Raw genomic sequence first — 17,657 nt, forward strand, 5'->3', positions numbered from 1 at the left:
GCTGCAAAGTTGCCTGCAGCCTCTGCAGTGCCGGTTCAATCCCCGGGCACCGGCAAGGGTCCCACATGGCATGTAGACCTCTTCTGCCACGCCCGCTGCTCCCCTCAGCAGTGTATTTTGTCAGTCTGCCTGTTCTGTTCCCCGTCCTGACTCTGGTGAATTCTATCACCCTCCCGTGCTTCTGACTGTACCCAGTGCTTGTATAAATTAATAAATAAATAAAAATCTTTAAAAAAAATTAAATACCTAAGAATAAACCTAACAAAGGAGATGAAAGACTTGTAAAATGAAAACTATAGAACATTATTAAAAGAAATAAAAGACACAAAGAACTGGAAAGATATTCCATGCTCAGGAATTAGAAGAATTAGCATTGTTTTACTGGCCTTCTTATCTTAAACAATATACAGTTTCAATGTAATCCCTATCTAAATTTTAATAGTATTTTTCAAATAAATAGCACAAACATTACTGAAATTTGTAAAAAGCAACATAAATCTAGAATGGCCAAAGTTATTCTGACATAAATAGAAGAAAGGCATCATACGTCCAGACTTCAAACTATACTATAAAGTTGTGATAATCAAAACAGTAAGGTGTTGGAATAAAAAGACCCATAGTTCAATGAAATAGACTTGAGAGCCTAGAACAGTCAATTTGTGACAAAGAAGCCAAGAGTGTTTATTTGGAGAAAAAAAAAATCCAACAAATGGTGTTGGAAAATTGGACAGCCACATGAAAAAGAATTAAACTAAACAATAATCTCACACTTTACACACACACACACACACAAATTGCCTCAAAATGAATTAAACATGGGAATAAGAACTGAGACTATAAAATACAAAGAAGAAAACAGAAAACACTCTACAACCCTAGTTTCAATAACATCTTTGGGGATCTCACTTCCAACAGTAAGGGAAATAAAAGCAAAAATAAACAAATAACACATCAAACTAAAAAGTTTCTGCACACAAAACAAGCCATTGTTAACACAAGAAGACTCCCTATTGAATGAGAGACAATATTTATACAACCAACATCTGATAGGGGGCTGATATCTAAGATCTACAAATAACTCATACAACACTATTTTCAATTTTCATATAGTTTTTCATAGTGATTAAACCAATTTATACTCTCATGGACAGAGCACGAAGTTTTCCCTTTTCTCCACCTCCTTTTGTGAGGCAATTTTAAGTTTAACTTTGTCAAGTAGTAAAGGTGTACTGCTACAGATTTTATTAAGCAGCAGCCAAGCCACACCATAGGACTTCTTTATCAGCTACATACCACACAGGAGATATGGGTAGAAGAATGCAAACAGGTTAGAGAAAAGAGTAGTTTTAGATTGTTCACACTAATGAAGAAGTCATGAAATGCCAGTCTCAAAGAGACTCTAGATGTCCAGCTTAGCTCCAGATGGCTCTAAAGAAACTTTAAAATCTTAACTAATATTGTAATGTGTTGTATTTAGAAATATACTTAATGTTGGGGTGTGCAGATTTAAAGGGTAACAAATCTAAAGATGGATTGCCAATAGTATTATGACTGACCTGTAGATCACACCACTATATGAAAAAAGGACACTTCAAGTCTAGAAGAGTAGATAACAATAGTGTGATAATGCCTTTCCCCCAGTAATATGGAAGACAGAATGTGCAAATAATAACTCTCTGTCTCAATCTCTCTGTCTCTCATTTTTAATCTGTTATTCTCTGAATTAGGATTCCTGTGATAAATATAGGTGGACAATATGATTACTTATGGGAAGAAAGCCATAAAAGAGGTGATTTTCTGGAACCTTTAATTGTTTTTTCTAAACATCTCTGCTTAAGACTCCTTTCATGTATAACTCCTTTGTCTTCTCAGTATTGTTAAATGATACAAATTAAAGCTGCTCAACAATTTGCCCACTCTCCCATGCCAGTCTCTCCCTCACTCTCTTGCCATGTTAATAGTTCCCCTGAAATCCTCTCACTTTGATGGAGGATTGATGTAAGTCTCCAGCAATTAACATAATTACAAGCCTGATTATCTTCTAATTGCATTATGAGTATTTGGTTATTCACTACACAAATTAGAGAAAATTAAAGAGGAGCAAGATCCTGTGGTGTGGGCGTCAAGCTTGCTAAAACATTCACAAGCATTTGAAAGCAAATCAATAATCCAAAGGTGAAGACTTTTATATTTATTTGACTAATAGTTCATACATTTCATTTTGGAAAAAGGTAACTTTCTTTCATTGTTTTCTTTCTTTCTTTCTTTTTCCTATTAATAACCCACAAATTATCTCTGGATAATTTATAAATTCTCCCCTAAATACCAGAAGCATAAAATAAGCTGCAGCAATTCCATATTGGTCTGTGTTAGTTGACTAATAAGATCTGTGATCAAAAGTAAGTAATAAAGAACAGTAAAAGGATTCCTAAGTCAGATACGGAATCTGTAACTGAAAACATCAATAATTTGATAATCATAATAATGATAGTAATCACCCTGGGAACATTCTTTAGAGTGAAGGAAATAAAGTAAAAAACTCCAAAGTGTGTTGTTTTTATAGCTATCCTGCAGTATCAGACTAAGAAGATTAAATTTCTCATTAAATAGAGGGCAGAACCATGTAGGATTGAACACACTTTGGTGAAACAGGTGGAGTTGGCTCTTGCTTTACTATCTTACTGTCTTCCACTTTAATTGTGCTACCACTCCAATGCCAGAGCCTTCAAGAGGAAACACAACTCCTTTAATGTATATGGACAGATCTGATAAAATATCAAAAATAAGCACACTGTTAAATTAGCAAGTCTAAGGAGATCTTTGGTGACTTTAGGAATCAGTTTAAGGATTTCTGGCAAATTTGGTGTTCATTCAAGAAACAGTGGAGCTCTGACTGTTGCCTGGATCCTGGGAGACCTAAACCTAAATGGACTGTTTCAACACATTTAGAGAGAGAAGGGTCAGATGGAGCCTAAACAAACCTATCAACTTGGTTTTTCTGCTCTCTACCAATCAATTTGCATGCTTATTGGTAAAGGTCAAGCTATACATTGAATGACACTTTAACAGATGGAAAAAGACTTGCAAAGGATTTACATAAGCAAAACCCTAAATTTGGACAAGAGTCTAGGAAACGCCCAGATAGATTTACCCACACTGATACTATGGCTTTTCCTAAGTCTGCTTATTGGAATAACATCCGGGCAATGGACACAAAAAAATTGGTGAGCCTATTCATGATTATTATAACCTATTCCCAACTGTCTTCAAAGAAAATTCAAGTTTATCTTCTGATGGTAGATCTGTAAGAGTGGGAGTCTGCTCTTTGTTAATGGACTGATTTATTACTTTTTTTTTTTTTTTCAGTAAAGAGAAATAAGAGTAGAATGGGAGACTATTTGTTAATTTGGCAAATCAATTTTCTCACAACTTAGATAGACATTACAAGGACAGATTGCAAAGACAGCTAATCTTCAATCATGCCAAATGTAGGTACCTAAGTGGGAACCAACCTCAATGGTTTTTGCCAAAAACCTTCTAGTTTTTCACTGTAAGAAGCCAGGACAATGAAAAAGAAAACACCACAAACGGAAGTTCCAAATGCAGGCAGACTTCCGACCAGCTTTGCCAAAGGCAAGGAGTCCTAGAACTCCTTAGGGACTCCTAAGAACTACAGGGACATTCCCCAATCCTCCCTCTTAATTGGCTCAGAGAGACCCTCTGCAGATTGGGAGTAAATCTCTCTCTCCTTGACATTAGCATCGTACTTTCAATGCCTAACTACCTAGCTATACACAGTTCCTATCTCAAAATATTAAAGCAGTTCAAATAAATCTTAAAAAAATACAAGTGAATTAAACTAACATCTTCATTCACCCTGTTTCTAATAGTATTGGAGTTGATTCTAGAGACACTGATCATTTTGTAAGTGGGAAGATTGAGAGGTACCCTGGAACCCCAAAACCTGCATGCCCTAAATGTGTTCTGCCATCCATCACATAAAGACAAAGTATTCTATTAGCATGAAAGAACTTTAATTAGTAGTTTGCATAGAAAGAGAAGAGAGGAAAGGATATTAGTTTTCTAGTAAAACACCTAAAATTTGCCATTTTTTCATGGGTAAATATCCAGTCAAACAGGGTTGGCCCAAAATGGAGCCACTGAGACCCAAACACTTACCACAAGTCTAAGACACTTTCTTCTGGGCAACTATAAGAAAGAAGTATAAAGGACCTGGCAAGTCTAGAAGGAAAATAGCAAAATTGAAATACAATTCAAGACAAAGGCTGCCATTGTCAGCCTCCCCACAGGTCTCTCACTCACATCTCTACCAAGTGTCTCTTTCTATGTCCCCCAAGTCCCTGGTGCAAGTCCAAAGCCAAGAAGCAAACATGCCCTCCTTCACATGTCTATGTTCCGCATATCTCCTACATGTCTTCTAAGACTCTTCTCCATGCTCAGCTCCACCCTTCACTGGTTGGGGCAGGAAACATGGAACTTCCCCTCCTGATAGAGATTACACAGTTAAAATTGGATTCTATTGAATCAGATACCATCATCTTTATGGACTAATGTGTTTACTGATATTGTAGAATTCACATTGCACCTCCCATTAAGATTTAAACAGATCCTTGTAAACCTCTCCCCAGAATTAATCAATATCCTATATTAAGATTTTCAAGGCATAAAACCTGTAATAGAAGATTACAGTTAAAGGCCTTAAGGGAGAGTTGCAAAAGCCCTCCTGCCCTTGGAAATTCCAATTATCAGATTCCTTTCTCCTCTTTTGTATATTAAAAAGAAGGTGGAGCCTCCCTGGTGACCCAAGGGGTTAAGTCACAGCACTATAAGTTATCTGCAACCACAGCAGCACAAATTCGATCCCCATCCAGGGAGGTGACCCACATGGTGCAGCAGACCTCTCCTGCCTTGCCTGCTGCTCCCCTCAGCAGTATATTTCAGTCAATCCTCCTGTTCTGCTCCCCACTCTGTCTCTGGTGACTCCTCTCACACCCACACCTCTGGCTTCTACCCAGGTTCTTGTATGCATAAATAAATCTTTAAAAATAAATAAAAAATAAAAGGAAGAAAAGGGTGGGGACCAACATCAATCCATAGGGCATTATAACCAAAAATTGATCCTGTGACATGAAGATACTCTCCTTGCCTTAGAGTCATTGTTGTCACTACCCTTTTGGTTAAGATCACTGAGGAAATCATGATTTCCAGTTGCAAAGGGTAATCCTGAGGAAAAAGGAAGGTACCAGTTTTCCTACCCCACCCTAGGGAAGAGTGGAGCTGGGCAGGGTATAGAAGCTAGAGAAAGAGAGAGGAAGGAAAAAGTCGGAGAGCAGATGGAGAGCTGAAGATGGCTTAGAGGAGTCACATGGTACAAGAAACACATAAACAATCTACTCTTGCTTCTCAGCTTTGTGCCACTACCAGGGACTTGGGGACAGGGAAGGAAACACTTGAAACAGACATGGGTGAAAGACCGGGGGTGGTTAACAACAGCAGCCTTTATCTTTATTTTGATTTTGTTCTTTTTCTTCTGTAACAGGGTGGCCCCCAGGAAAAGGGGAGGTTCCAGGTCCCTGCCCCACCCAAAGGGGGATGGAGCTGAACAGGGATGAGAAGAAGCTGGAAGGAGACTGGGGAAGGAAGGGAGAAAGATGAAGAGCAAGGAGACCAGGAGGCACAAGGAGCAGAGAGACATATGAAGAAGCTGCAGTTGCTTTTTGGTCCTGAACTAGTTGAAACAGATGTGGGTGAGGACCATGGGGAGGTTTAAAATGGCAGTATTTATCTTGATTTTTAATTTTGTTCTTTTCCTTACAAACTTATCTGTCCCCTTATCCCCCTTTTCTATGGGTCCCACCGGAAGGTGCTTTAGACTTGTGGCAGGCTTTCCAGACTCAGAGGCCCTGCTTTGGGCCAACACTGTTTGCCTGGGCATTTACCCATGAAGGGACAGGTAACTTTGGGTGCTTTATTTGAAAACTGTTATTCTGTCTTTTCTTTGTTGCACACTAATTATATTAAAGTTCCTTTCCATTGAAGGTCTTATGGACTGGATTATGCTTTCTCTTGATACAACAGATGGCAGAACCTATTTAGAGTGGGCAGGTTTGGGGGTTTTGGGATGCCCTCTCCCTGTCCTGTAACACTTTGAGACTTATGTGGCTCCTTCTGCCCCTTTCCTATGGGGCCCGACTAGACGGTGCCTTGTGGCAAGGTTTTGGGCCACAGCAGTCCTTCTTTGGGCTAACCCTGTTTCAGTGGGTATTTATCCACAAAGGGATGGTTAAGTTTGTGTGTTTCATGTGAAAACTATTCTTCATCTTCTCTTTATTGGACACTGATTATCTTAAAGGTCTTTTCAATTGAAGGCACTAGAGTATGTTTTGTCTTGATGCGGCAGATGGCAGAGACCATTTATAGTAGGCAGATTTGGGATCCTAGGGTGCCCTTCACCCTGCTCTGTAACACTATCTCATTTTAACCACTTTTGTAGCTCACATAGTTGGAGTTCTCCTAAAAGCTTTTACTCTTGGGCCTCCCTGGTGGCACCGCACTATGAAGCAATCCGCAGCCTCTACAGCACAAGTTCAATACCCGGCCAGCCAGGAGCTACCCACATGTCTCGCCTGCTACTCCCCTCAGCAGTGTATTTCAGTTAGTCAGCCTGTTCTGTTCCCCACTCTGTCTCTGGTGAATCCTCTCACCCCCTGTATCTCTGGCCTGTACCCCAGCTCTTATATGCATAAATGAATAAATATTTTTGAAAAAGAAAAGCTTTTACTCTTTTCTCTGCTGTTACTAATGCAGTTCTGTATGACTGCCAGACAGCTCCTGAACCCTTTCTATGATCTGCAAGAAACTTTGGGTAATGCTGACATCTCAATGTTCACTGATGAGTTGTACCAAGGTGAAATGGTAAATACTGGGCCTCCCCGGTGGCGCAGCGGTTGAGCGCTGGGTTGTGAAGCTGCCCGCAGCCTCGGCGGCGCCGGTTCGATCCCCGGCTGCTCCCCAGCCACCAGAGGAGGGTCCCACATGGCGCGCAGACCTCTCCTGCCGCCCGCTGCTCCCCTCAGCAGTGTACTTCGGTCCTTCTGCCTGCTGTGCTCCCCGCTCTGGCTCTGGTGAATTCTCTCACCCTCCCGCGCTTCTGACTGTACCCAGTGCATGTATAAACAAAAACAAAACAAACAAACAAATAAATAAAACATGCCTCTATTTAAAAAAAAAAAAAAAGAAAATGGTAAATACTGAGCTGGAGATGCACTATCGACACCCTATGATGTAACTGAAGCAATGCCATTTTCTTTAGCTACTGTAGTCCAAGAAGTCAATAAGGGCCGCCCCCTGATGACACAGGGGTTGAGCACAGAACTGTGAGGCTGTCTGCAGCCATTGCCGCACGAGTTTGATCCCTTGTCTCGCCTGCTGCTCCCCTCAGCAGTGTATCTCAGTAGATCCACCTGTTCAGCAACCCACTCTGTCTCTGATGAATCCTCTCCCCCTGTACCTCTGGCCTGTACCCCAGTTCTTGTATGCATGAATAAATAAATCTTTAAAAAAAGAAGTCAAATAATGCATGCTCTTGTGGTTATGTACCCTAGCAAAGGACAAACTGCTAACATTTATATTATAGTAGATATGCTTTCAGAGTAGCTCAGGATTTGTTGTGGAAGCAATATGACTTCCTTACTTCACATGGAGACAAAATTTAAAACTACCTTTATGGGAAATTGCCTTACTGATATTTCTATAAAGAATGCTGCTTTTAAAGGAACCAATAACAGCCAAACTTCTATAAGAGTCCAAAGGGATAGTTTCTCCAGCGATAAACTAAAGGAACTGCCCAGAGAGACCCAACAATTGACTCCCGAGAGGGAAAGTAGGATTGGAAATTTAATAATTGTTGGTGTCACAGCAAAAGAAATCTGGTTTGGACACATAAAAACCCAGTCCTACTGGAGTCTAAAATTTCTGCTCCTAACCACTGGACATACTTTGAACCATTGGTCTACAAAGAGAAAAATAGCATCACCCATGGACATTTCAAATCACCAATGTGCCACTAAAAGGCTTTCATCCAGTGTGGTGTCAACAACACTATGCTGATAAAGAAATGGGAGTTGTGAGGGTCTCCCTGATGGTACAGGTGGTTGAGCTCAGCACTGTGAAGCTGTCTGCAGCCTCATGCAGCGCGGATTGGATCCCGGCCAGCAGGGGAGCAACGCACAAGGCTTGGCAGACCTCTCCTGCCTCGCCCGCTGCTCCCTTCAGCAGTGTATTTCAGTCAATCCACCTGTTCTGCTCCCCACTCTGTCTCTGGTGAATCCTCTCACTCCCACCCACACATCTGGCCTGTACCCTGATTCTTGTATGCATGAATAGATAAGTCTTAAAAAAAAAAAGAAAGAAAGAAATGCAAGTCGTGGAACAGGGTACACAATGCAAGATGCTGCTAAAGAGCAAGACCCTGGCTTTTTTAGTCTTAAATACTCAAAGCATCAGTTGTGTGGGGAAGGACAAAGACAAAAGGGAAGGGTGAAACTAGAAAATGTGCTCCATTATCTATAGTTTCAGGAGTTGTGAGTCTGTACCCCAGGCATTTCTCATCTGCTTGATGAGTCAGTATTGTGATTAAAATCAAGCCCTAGATCCCCAGCCATGGTTTCAATCTTATCAAGGTGTTCCACTCATCAGCTTCTGAGGTCCCTTGCCAGTCAACAGCCCCTCAGGAGGTCTGTCATACCTCAGGATGCATACCATTCCCTGGGTGACGAAGCTTTCTGCTCTTGATTGATTTGAAAGGTACCTTGTAGGTTTGGGCTCCAATAACTGATTGACTTATATAGGAACGCAGAGCTATAGGTAACAAAAATGGTGGCCAAACAGGCCACAGCAGACCCATTATCCAGTCACCCCCATCTAATGATTAAATATGTTTTTGTTATGCTCTGTATGTTTTCTTAGAGGACTGAGGCTTTCCTATGTAAACAAGTGAGTGCCTCTTCTGTGGCCAGTCTTTTTAGAGAAGATCGTACTTATCTGATGAACTCCTCTTGCACTTCAGAATGATCAGGGAACCTATTTTACTGGCCAGGTGCTCTAACAGATTTATGTAGTTTTGCAACGACTTCACTCCATCAACCATCTTAAGGTATCTGGTTTAGTCAATTGCAACCAATGGCACTATTAAAACTCATTTGACCAAAAGTTTAGCTCACCAAATAGTTTAGCCTAAAGCACTGCCTTTGGTCATTTTAAGTCTGATTCAAACCTTAATAACTCATCAACCTTCACCCTGTGAGACACACAGCACCTATATCATGCTTCTACTGATTAAATGAAATATACATTCACATTGTAAGGCCCAATTATTTCTATCGAAATAGCTGTTTGGTGAAGCAATCCTTTACATAAACAGATAAAGGTCTTAAACAGCATAGTTCACCACCTGGAGATATCTACTCGGAAAGACAACTAACCCATGTGCAGCCAAGCTTCATGGAATAGATTCTTAAGTTCATGTGACATATCTGAAGAAAGCACTATTTTCTGACTAGACCTTCACATCATCTAGTGATCTGTGAATAAAGATTTCTAGAAATTTGAAGTAGATGACATCTGAAAAAACAGTCTTCTTAAACTGACCAAATCAGACCTGTAGAATTTTTGCTCATTGCTGCTTCTTGCCTCATTATCTCACCCTTTTACTTGGATGGACAATGCTTTCCTGATTAATGTGGTAAGATAGGTAGCATTTACTTTATCTTAGGAGAGCTAACCAATTCAACAGTCAAAGTAAGTTTCATTTCAGCAGCAACTGCTTAAAACGCATGGGCTAAAATAGTCTTGAATAATTGCATAACCTTTGATCATCTGTGTGCTGAGCGAGAAGGTATTTGTGGGATAACAAATTTCATCCATTATAAAAGAACAAATGTCTCTGATAAAGTAGAAATTTGATTATGTAAAAATTGAAAAATAAATGTGTCAGTTATAACAAGTTGCTCAAATCAACCCTTGTTCATTTGCTATAATTAGTCAGCTGCCTTTGATTTTGACTTTTGGTTTAATATTGTCATATATTCGACTTGTAACATTGTTTTATATGCTCCTTATTAAGTTTTATACTTGTTGTCTATAAAACTCTTGTAGAAAGAACGTGCCTGATGAGATGATTCTAGATCTGTACTTTGAGAGGAACTCCATGGCCCACAACTTCAACAAGATATAGAATTCTGTAAGAAATGTCTGCAATCTTTCTTCTACCTTTTTCAATAGTTTTCCAATCTGTATGTCTTCCCTCAGTCATTGACCTTGACACCAAGAAAGGATTTTCTTGGCTCCTAGGAACAAGAGGTCATTGAATCTGAAAAACTGCTATATTTCTTGGTTCCAATAGGATAAAATGTGGCCCTATGTGATGAGGAAATGAAACAGGAAAAAAAAAAAAATACCTAAGCAGCTCTTCCTTGGGAATCTTCAGCCTTTTTCTGATATCCAGATTGGTAGGAATTTGTGACATGGGACTTTAAATGATCCAGAGTGCTTATTGATAGCTGAAATCTCCTTGTCAAATCACAATAATGTCTGAGTGGTTGAACATAAATACTGATATTCTAAATATGCTTTTGACAAGGCTGTGGCCTACTAGAGATGTGTCCTAGAACTTAGCTCAATTCCGATACTATCTACTGTAAGTCACTGTCACAAAATGTTACCACATACCTAAAGTCTACATGGGGTCAATGCCACAAATTGTCCCCATCTCCACTTCTGAGGCCAGTTGTAAGAACAGGATGTTAATTGTGCTTCTGAGACTACAGGTTCCAATGACCCTATTATGGTATGGAAGAAATCAGAGTGTAGGCCAGAGGCTCCAGGGTGAAAAAATTCATCAGAGTGGAAACACAGAAAAAGGAGATTTATTGAAATACACTGCTGAGGAGCCATGGGGGAGAAGGTGTTAGCAGGCAGACTAAGGGACACCTTGTGGCCCCCAAACCTGTCTGCTCTAAATGGGTTCTGCCATCCGCCATATCAAGACAAAACATACTCTGGCCTCCCTGGTGGTGCAAGACAGAACCTATGAAGCCATCCACAGCCACTACAGCAAGAGTTTGATCTCTGGCCAAGGAGCTACCCACATGGTGCAGCAGACCTCTCCTGATTCACCCACTGCTCCCTCAGCAGTGGATTTCGGTCAATCTGCCTGTTCTGCTCCCCACTATGTCTCTGGTGAATTCTCTCACCCCCCACACCTCTGGCCTGTACCCCAGTTCTTGTATGCATAAATAAATAAATCTTTAAAAAAAGAAAAGACAAAACATACATACTCTTAGTGCATAAAATCTTCAATAGAAAATAACTTTCATAAATTAATGTTCAATAAAGAGACAATTAGCATGCTATAGAGAGAAGAGAAAGAATATAGTCATAACAGTTTCTAAATGAACACCCAAAGTTACCCATCCCCTCATGGGTAAATGCCCAGCTGTTAGGGGGAAATGATGTCCTGAGCTAATCCCATACAGGCTTTGTGGACTCCACCCCCACTCCAGACTAAAGCCATCAAGACATTGGGAAAGACAAATCCCGTCACCACCAAAGGGAGGGTGGCTGGGACCTGAGGGTGGAGTTGGGCAGCCAGGTTGGATATAAAAACCAAACACGTGGGCCTTGGGCTGGCTCGCTATTGCTTGCCTCCCTGCTTCACGGCTCCTGGCTTGTGGCCAGCTCTCAGAGCGCCATTTTGGGATTCCTGATCGGCGGATTGGGTAGGACTCACTTAAAACTTTATCTCCCACTTTTCTCCCTGAGCTGTACATTTCCTCATTTCCCCTTCCCTTGTAAATAAACCTTTTATTAACCTTTCGCGTGTGCCTGCAGTAGAGCATTGATAAGTCCTTTTAAGCACGCGGGTGAGGACACACAGTCAGGCACCCCGTTTTGTATCGGGGTTGCTCTACAACACAGCCAAACTGGTTTGGCCCAAAGTGGGGTCACTGAGGCCCAAAAGCTTGTCATAGTCTAAGGCAGCTTCCAGGAGGGCACCCATGTTAAGGGACAGAAAGGGCCAGACAAATCTAGAAGGAAAACAACAAAATAAAAATCAAGGCTGCCATCATCAGCCTTCCTGCAGGACTCTTTCCCATGTCTCTGTCTCTTCCTATTGATGGAGGACAAGAATAGAAAGACTGGAAAGGAGGTGCCCCAAGACCAGAACCTGACTCACAAGGAGGTGGGAGTCAAGGGAAATAAAATGACCATTAACCCAACTGTAGAGGTCATGACCCTCACAAGGCATGTGACCCATGTGATAGTGCCCTATCACAAGGCATGAGACCCAAATCAGCAAGGGAGGAGTGACTCCTCCCAAACAGAAGGGGACTATATCAGTGCAGTCTCTGCACAGGCTGGGGCAGCACTCCCACTGCCCACCTGTGACTATGCAGGTGCTTCTATTCATCAACTCTTTCCCTATGCAGGGCAGCAGCTTCCTGCCTGCCCGTGACCTGTCAAGGCCACCTGGAACCATGCAGGCCTCTCTCAGCAAAACCTGTTCCTTTCCCTTTCCCTAATAAACCTGCCCTTTAAATATAACTAATGTCTCTGTCTCATGGAGAAACTCGCCTGGGGAAACTCGCCATGTGCTGCTGAAACGGAAGTTCTGGTGACACCTTTCCCAGAGTGAACCCAAGGGCCCGCAACTCCACAAAACCCCAACACTAGTGTCTCTTTCCATGCGCCCCACGTCCCTGGTGCAAGTCTAAGGTGGGGCTTCTTCATGTCTTTCTGCTCCGTGTGCCTCTTCAAGTTTTCTATTTCCAACTCTCTCCCCACTGCTTCTTCCTCTTCTTCAGCTTCCCCCTCCGGCTTTTCCATCATCCTTCTACTCCCAGTATTTTCAAGCTTTACTTCCCTGCCCAGCCCCACCCTTCCCCAGGGTGGAGCAGGGAACCTGGAACCTCCCCTTTCCCTGGGGACTACCCTGTCACAAAGGGAGAGGTCATCTGGGGGCAGAGAATGACTTGAGGTTCTCTTATTCTTGGGTTGCTAGTTTGTATCAGATATCTGCTGGGATGTCTGGCTTTAGGGGTTGACCTTTGACACAAAATGCTCTGCTTCCACATTCCTGGAGCTCTGTGAGTCCAGATCCAGGTGGCTGTCTAAGGCCTGGTTACTATGGCAACCCCTCTGATTGCCTTTATTTACTCAGGCCATCCAAACTTGCCTACTGGGCAAGGAGTGGGGACTTTTTTTTTAACCTTAGTAATGATTCTGCAACACCCAACACTGGATTTGTTTAATTTGTGAGAGTGGCTTTGAGAATGCAGAAAAACATTTTCCTTACTAGATTGTGGTCTGATGGAAAAGATACAAGGGACAAGGTGTGGGGAAAGGATGGGGAGCTTCTGTAATTTCTTTGAGCACTCTACCCTCTCTAAATCACCACATGTTTACTAATCCAGAAGCTCTTCAAAAACTTTTTGGGAGTTTACGAAGGCATGACTGATAAATCATTAGTCCTTGCCAATAACTGGCAATTGACTACCACTAGGCAATCTCCAAGCTCTCTCTCCCGAAAAGTCAGGGGGTACTGGAACAGTGTAAACCGAAAAAGCTTAATGATCCTTGCCCTGCCTAAGGAAGGGAGCAAGGAGTGAGGAAGGGTGAGAAACAGAAGCCTGGAGGCAGCACATGGGGCCACACTTTCTTCTCTGCCTTGGACTTGTACCATGGACTTGGGGGACATGGAAAGAAACACTTGAAAGAGACAAAGATGTGGGTGAGAGACCTGTGGGGAGCCTGACTATGGCAGCCTTTATATTGACTTATAGTTTTGTTGGCACCAGATGACGTGAAGAGCCCCACATTGGGCGCCATATGATGGTTTCTTGGAGTTCGTGGGTTTGGAGTGCGGGGTCCTTGGGTTCACTCTGGGAAAGGTGTCACCAGAGCTCCCGTTTCAGCAGCACACGGCGAGTTTCCCAGGTGAATGTCTCCACGAGACAGAGACAGTAGTTTGATTTAAGAAACAGGTATATTAGAAAAGGGATAGAAGAATAAAAGACACTTGCATAGACATAAGCGGGAGGAAGAGCTGCCCCAGAAGGGTCAGGTTTGCTGAGAGAGGCTTGCATGGTTGCAGGCAGGCGGCCTTGAGGAGAGCAGCCTCCGCTGAGGGAGGTCAGTGAGGAGAAGTCCCGGCAGATACAGGTCATGGGCAGGCAGGAAGCTGCTGCCCTGCAGGAGAGAGTTGGTGAAAGGAAGCACCTGCATAGTCATAGGTGGGCAGATGAGTGCTGCCTGGTTGTGGGGGCTGCATTAGGTTTTTATCATCTTCAGGGACGGGCTCATCTTTGTAGGTGGATGGTTTGTGCCATTGACACTCTCTATAGCAGTCTGATAATTTCTGGGTGTTCACCCCTTGATAGTGTTGATGCCTAAGGGTCTTGGTTTCTATAACTGGGTTTTTTTTTTTTTTTTTTTTTTTTTTTTTTATAGAGGCATGCTTTATTTATTTGTTTGCTGGTTTGTTTGTTTTTGTTTATACATGCACTGGGTACAGTCAGAAGCGCGGGAGGGTGAGAGAATTCACCAGAGCCAGAGCGGGGAGCAGAGCAGGCAGAAGGACCGAAGTACACTGCTGAGGGGAGCAGCGGGCGGCAGGAGAAGTCTGCACGCCATGTGGGACCCTCCTCCGGTGGCCGGGGAGCAGCCGGGGATCGAACCGGCGCCGCAGAGGCCGCGGGCAGCTTCGCAACCCAGAGCTCAACCGCTGCGCCACCGGGGAGGCCCTCTATAACTGGGTTAATGGATTATGCTAATCCCTTCTACCCTTACCTCCTTGTGTGAGTTATGTTTAATACCTTGTTTCTCCTTTCCAGTTTTTCTATTCTTTTCCTACATCAGTTTGATTTTACTCTTCTCCTTCCAGACTTGGCTGGCTCCTTCTGCCCCTTTCCTATTATTCTCTGATGGAGGACAAGAATAGAAAGACTGGAAAGGACGTGCCCCAAGACCAGAACCTGACTCACAAGGAGGTGGGGGTAGAGGGAAATAACATGATCATTAAACTAGTTGTAGAGGTCGTGACCCTTAGGCACCATTGCCCTATCACAAGGCATAAGACCCAAGCAGGATCAGATTGCTATAGGGAGTGGAGCACAGGCCTGAGGGTAAAGATATGGAGATTGGACCCACCCTAGAATCTCCGGTCCCTTCCTGGTTTTGCCTGGTTATCCAAAATCAGCAACAAACAGGCCACTGGTCCAGGAGTGAGCCCTCCCAAACAGAAGAGGACTATATCAGTGCAGTTTCTGCACAAGCCCAGGCAGCACTCCCACTGCCCACCTATGACTGCAGGTGCCTCTTTTTACTAACTCTCTCCTTCTGTAGGCGTAGGTGAGATTGTTTTTCAGGCTTTTCTGCTCTCCCACCATTAGTATTGCCCTGCCTGATGGGGCACCCCAGTTGCTATATTGTTGCAAGCTGTTTTGTTTACTTCTGTGGGCCATGGGAGGAGTATTGAGATAGTCATCAAGAGAAGCAGGAGAGGAGAGAAGCAGAAACAGGAGAAAAGGTAGGAGAGAGAGGGGGAGAAAGAAGGCCAGAGAAGGCCAGAGTGAAGACTTGCTGGGGGCTTGGAGGCCTGCTGGCTTCCTGGCCCCCGGCACCCCTGCCTACCGTGTACCTGTTTGCCACACTACATGTGAAGCTCAATAAAAGCCTGAGAAAGCCACCAAGGGCTCCAGGACTCTCCTTTACCTGGTCTTCCTGGATCATAGATAATCTGCACTGTGCCCATTCCTGCCACTACAGCAGGGCAGCAGCTTTCTGGCTATCCATGTCCTGTACCATGCTGGGATTTCTCTTCACTGACCTCCCTCAGCAGGGCAGCTCTCCTCAAGGCCACCCACCTGAAACCATGCAGGCATCTCTCAGCAAACCTGTCCCTTTCGGGGCAGCTCTTCCTGCCTCCTTGTGTCCATGCAAGTGTTTTTTACTATCCTATCCTTTTTCTAATAAACCTGCCCTTTAAATAGAACTACTGTCTCTGTCTTGTGGAGAAACTCACTGCGTGCCACCAAAACTGGAGCTCTGGTGAAACCTTTCCCAGAATGAACCCAAGGACCCAGCACTCCAAAAACCTCATCATTCTCCACCAGATGGTGCCTTAGACTAGCCTCAGTAGCTCTGCTTTGGGCTGTTACAGGGCAAACCCAATATAAAACGGATTGCCTGACTGTGGGTCCTCAACAGCACGCTAAAAGAAACTTATTAATACTCAACTGCGGCGCACACAAAAGGTTAATAAAAGGTTTATTTACAAGGAAAGGGGAAATGAGGAAATGTACAACTCAGGGAGAAAAGAGGGAGATAAAGTCTTAAATGTGTCCTACCTGCACCACCTACCTGGAATCCCAATGGCATGCTGAGAGCTGGCAGCGAGCCAAGATCTGTGAAGCCAAGAGAGAGCCCCCAAGGCCCACGTGTCTGATTTTATACCAAACCTGGCTGCTCAACTCCACCCTCAGGTCCCAGTGACCTTCCCTTTGGTGATGATGGAATTTGTCATTTCCAGTGTCTTGATGGCTTTGGTCTAGAGTGGGGGTGGAGTCCACAAAGTTGTATGGAATTAGTTCAGGACATCCTTTCCCCCTAACAGGGCCAACCCTATTTGGCTGGGCATTTACCACGACAGGATATGTTACATTGGTGTTTAATTGGAAACTATGGTTCTTTTTTTTTTTTTAATGCATACTTATTCTAGCAAAGTTCTTTTCTATTGGAGGTCTTACACACGAAGAGTGTGTTTAGTCTTTATGTGGCAGATGGCAGAACCTATTTAGATTGTGCAAGTCTCAGGGTGCCTCTCAGTCTACCTGCTAATCACAGAACTGAAAGTTCCAACCCTCCAGTCCCATGGTTGGTTCCCCTAAGAACCATCCTGAATCTAAGGATTTCCCAAAGGTCTCCTCATTAACATAACAAAAGACACCTTATCTCAACTCTTAGGGCTCTCCAAAGGTTTAAGGGCACTGTGCCAAAAGTAGGGGCACAGACCAAATATTTGTTTCTTATAATTCACTACATCACAATAACGTAAATTATAAAATATAAAGTAGATGCCTCCCAAATGTCCAAAAATAAGACTGCAGAATGATATGTTCTATATAATACAGTAATTTGAAATAATAATTATAAAATAGCTCACACTCATCCTGTTATAATCTCAAGTAAAGCAAAATAAAAACAAAAAAAAATCACACTTATTCTACAATTACAAATATTATGACACATGCAATTGGGTCTTATTGTAGTAGGCACTCTGGGTGGGCCTAACTTCCTGACTACCATTGAGGAACAAGACATATCAGTAATCGTGTGATCCCCACGGTAAAGGAAGGTTTCAAATCCCCTGCCCTATGCAAGGGAGGGTGGAGCTGAGCAAGAAGGGAGAAGCTGGAGAGGAGACTAGAGAAAGGAAGAAGGATGGAGAGCCTGAAGGAGACCTGGAGGAGGCACATGGAGCAACTGATTTTGTTCTTTTCCTTCCAGACTTGTCTGTCTCCTTTTGCTCTTTCCTATGGTACCCTCTAGACAGTACTTTAGACCTGTGGCAGGCTTTC

The sequence above is a fragment of the Talpa occidentalis genome, unplaced genomic scaffold (assembly GCF_014898055.3).
Source record: "Talpa occidentalis isolate TD23 unplaced genomic scaffold, MPIMG_talOcc4v2.1, whole genome shotgun sequence".
NCBI classification, from domain to species: domain Eukaryota; kingdom Metazoa; phylum Chordata; class Mammalia; order Eulipotyphla; family Talpidae; genus Talpa; species Talpa occidentalis.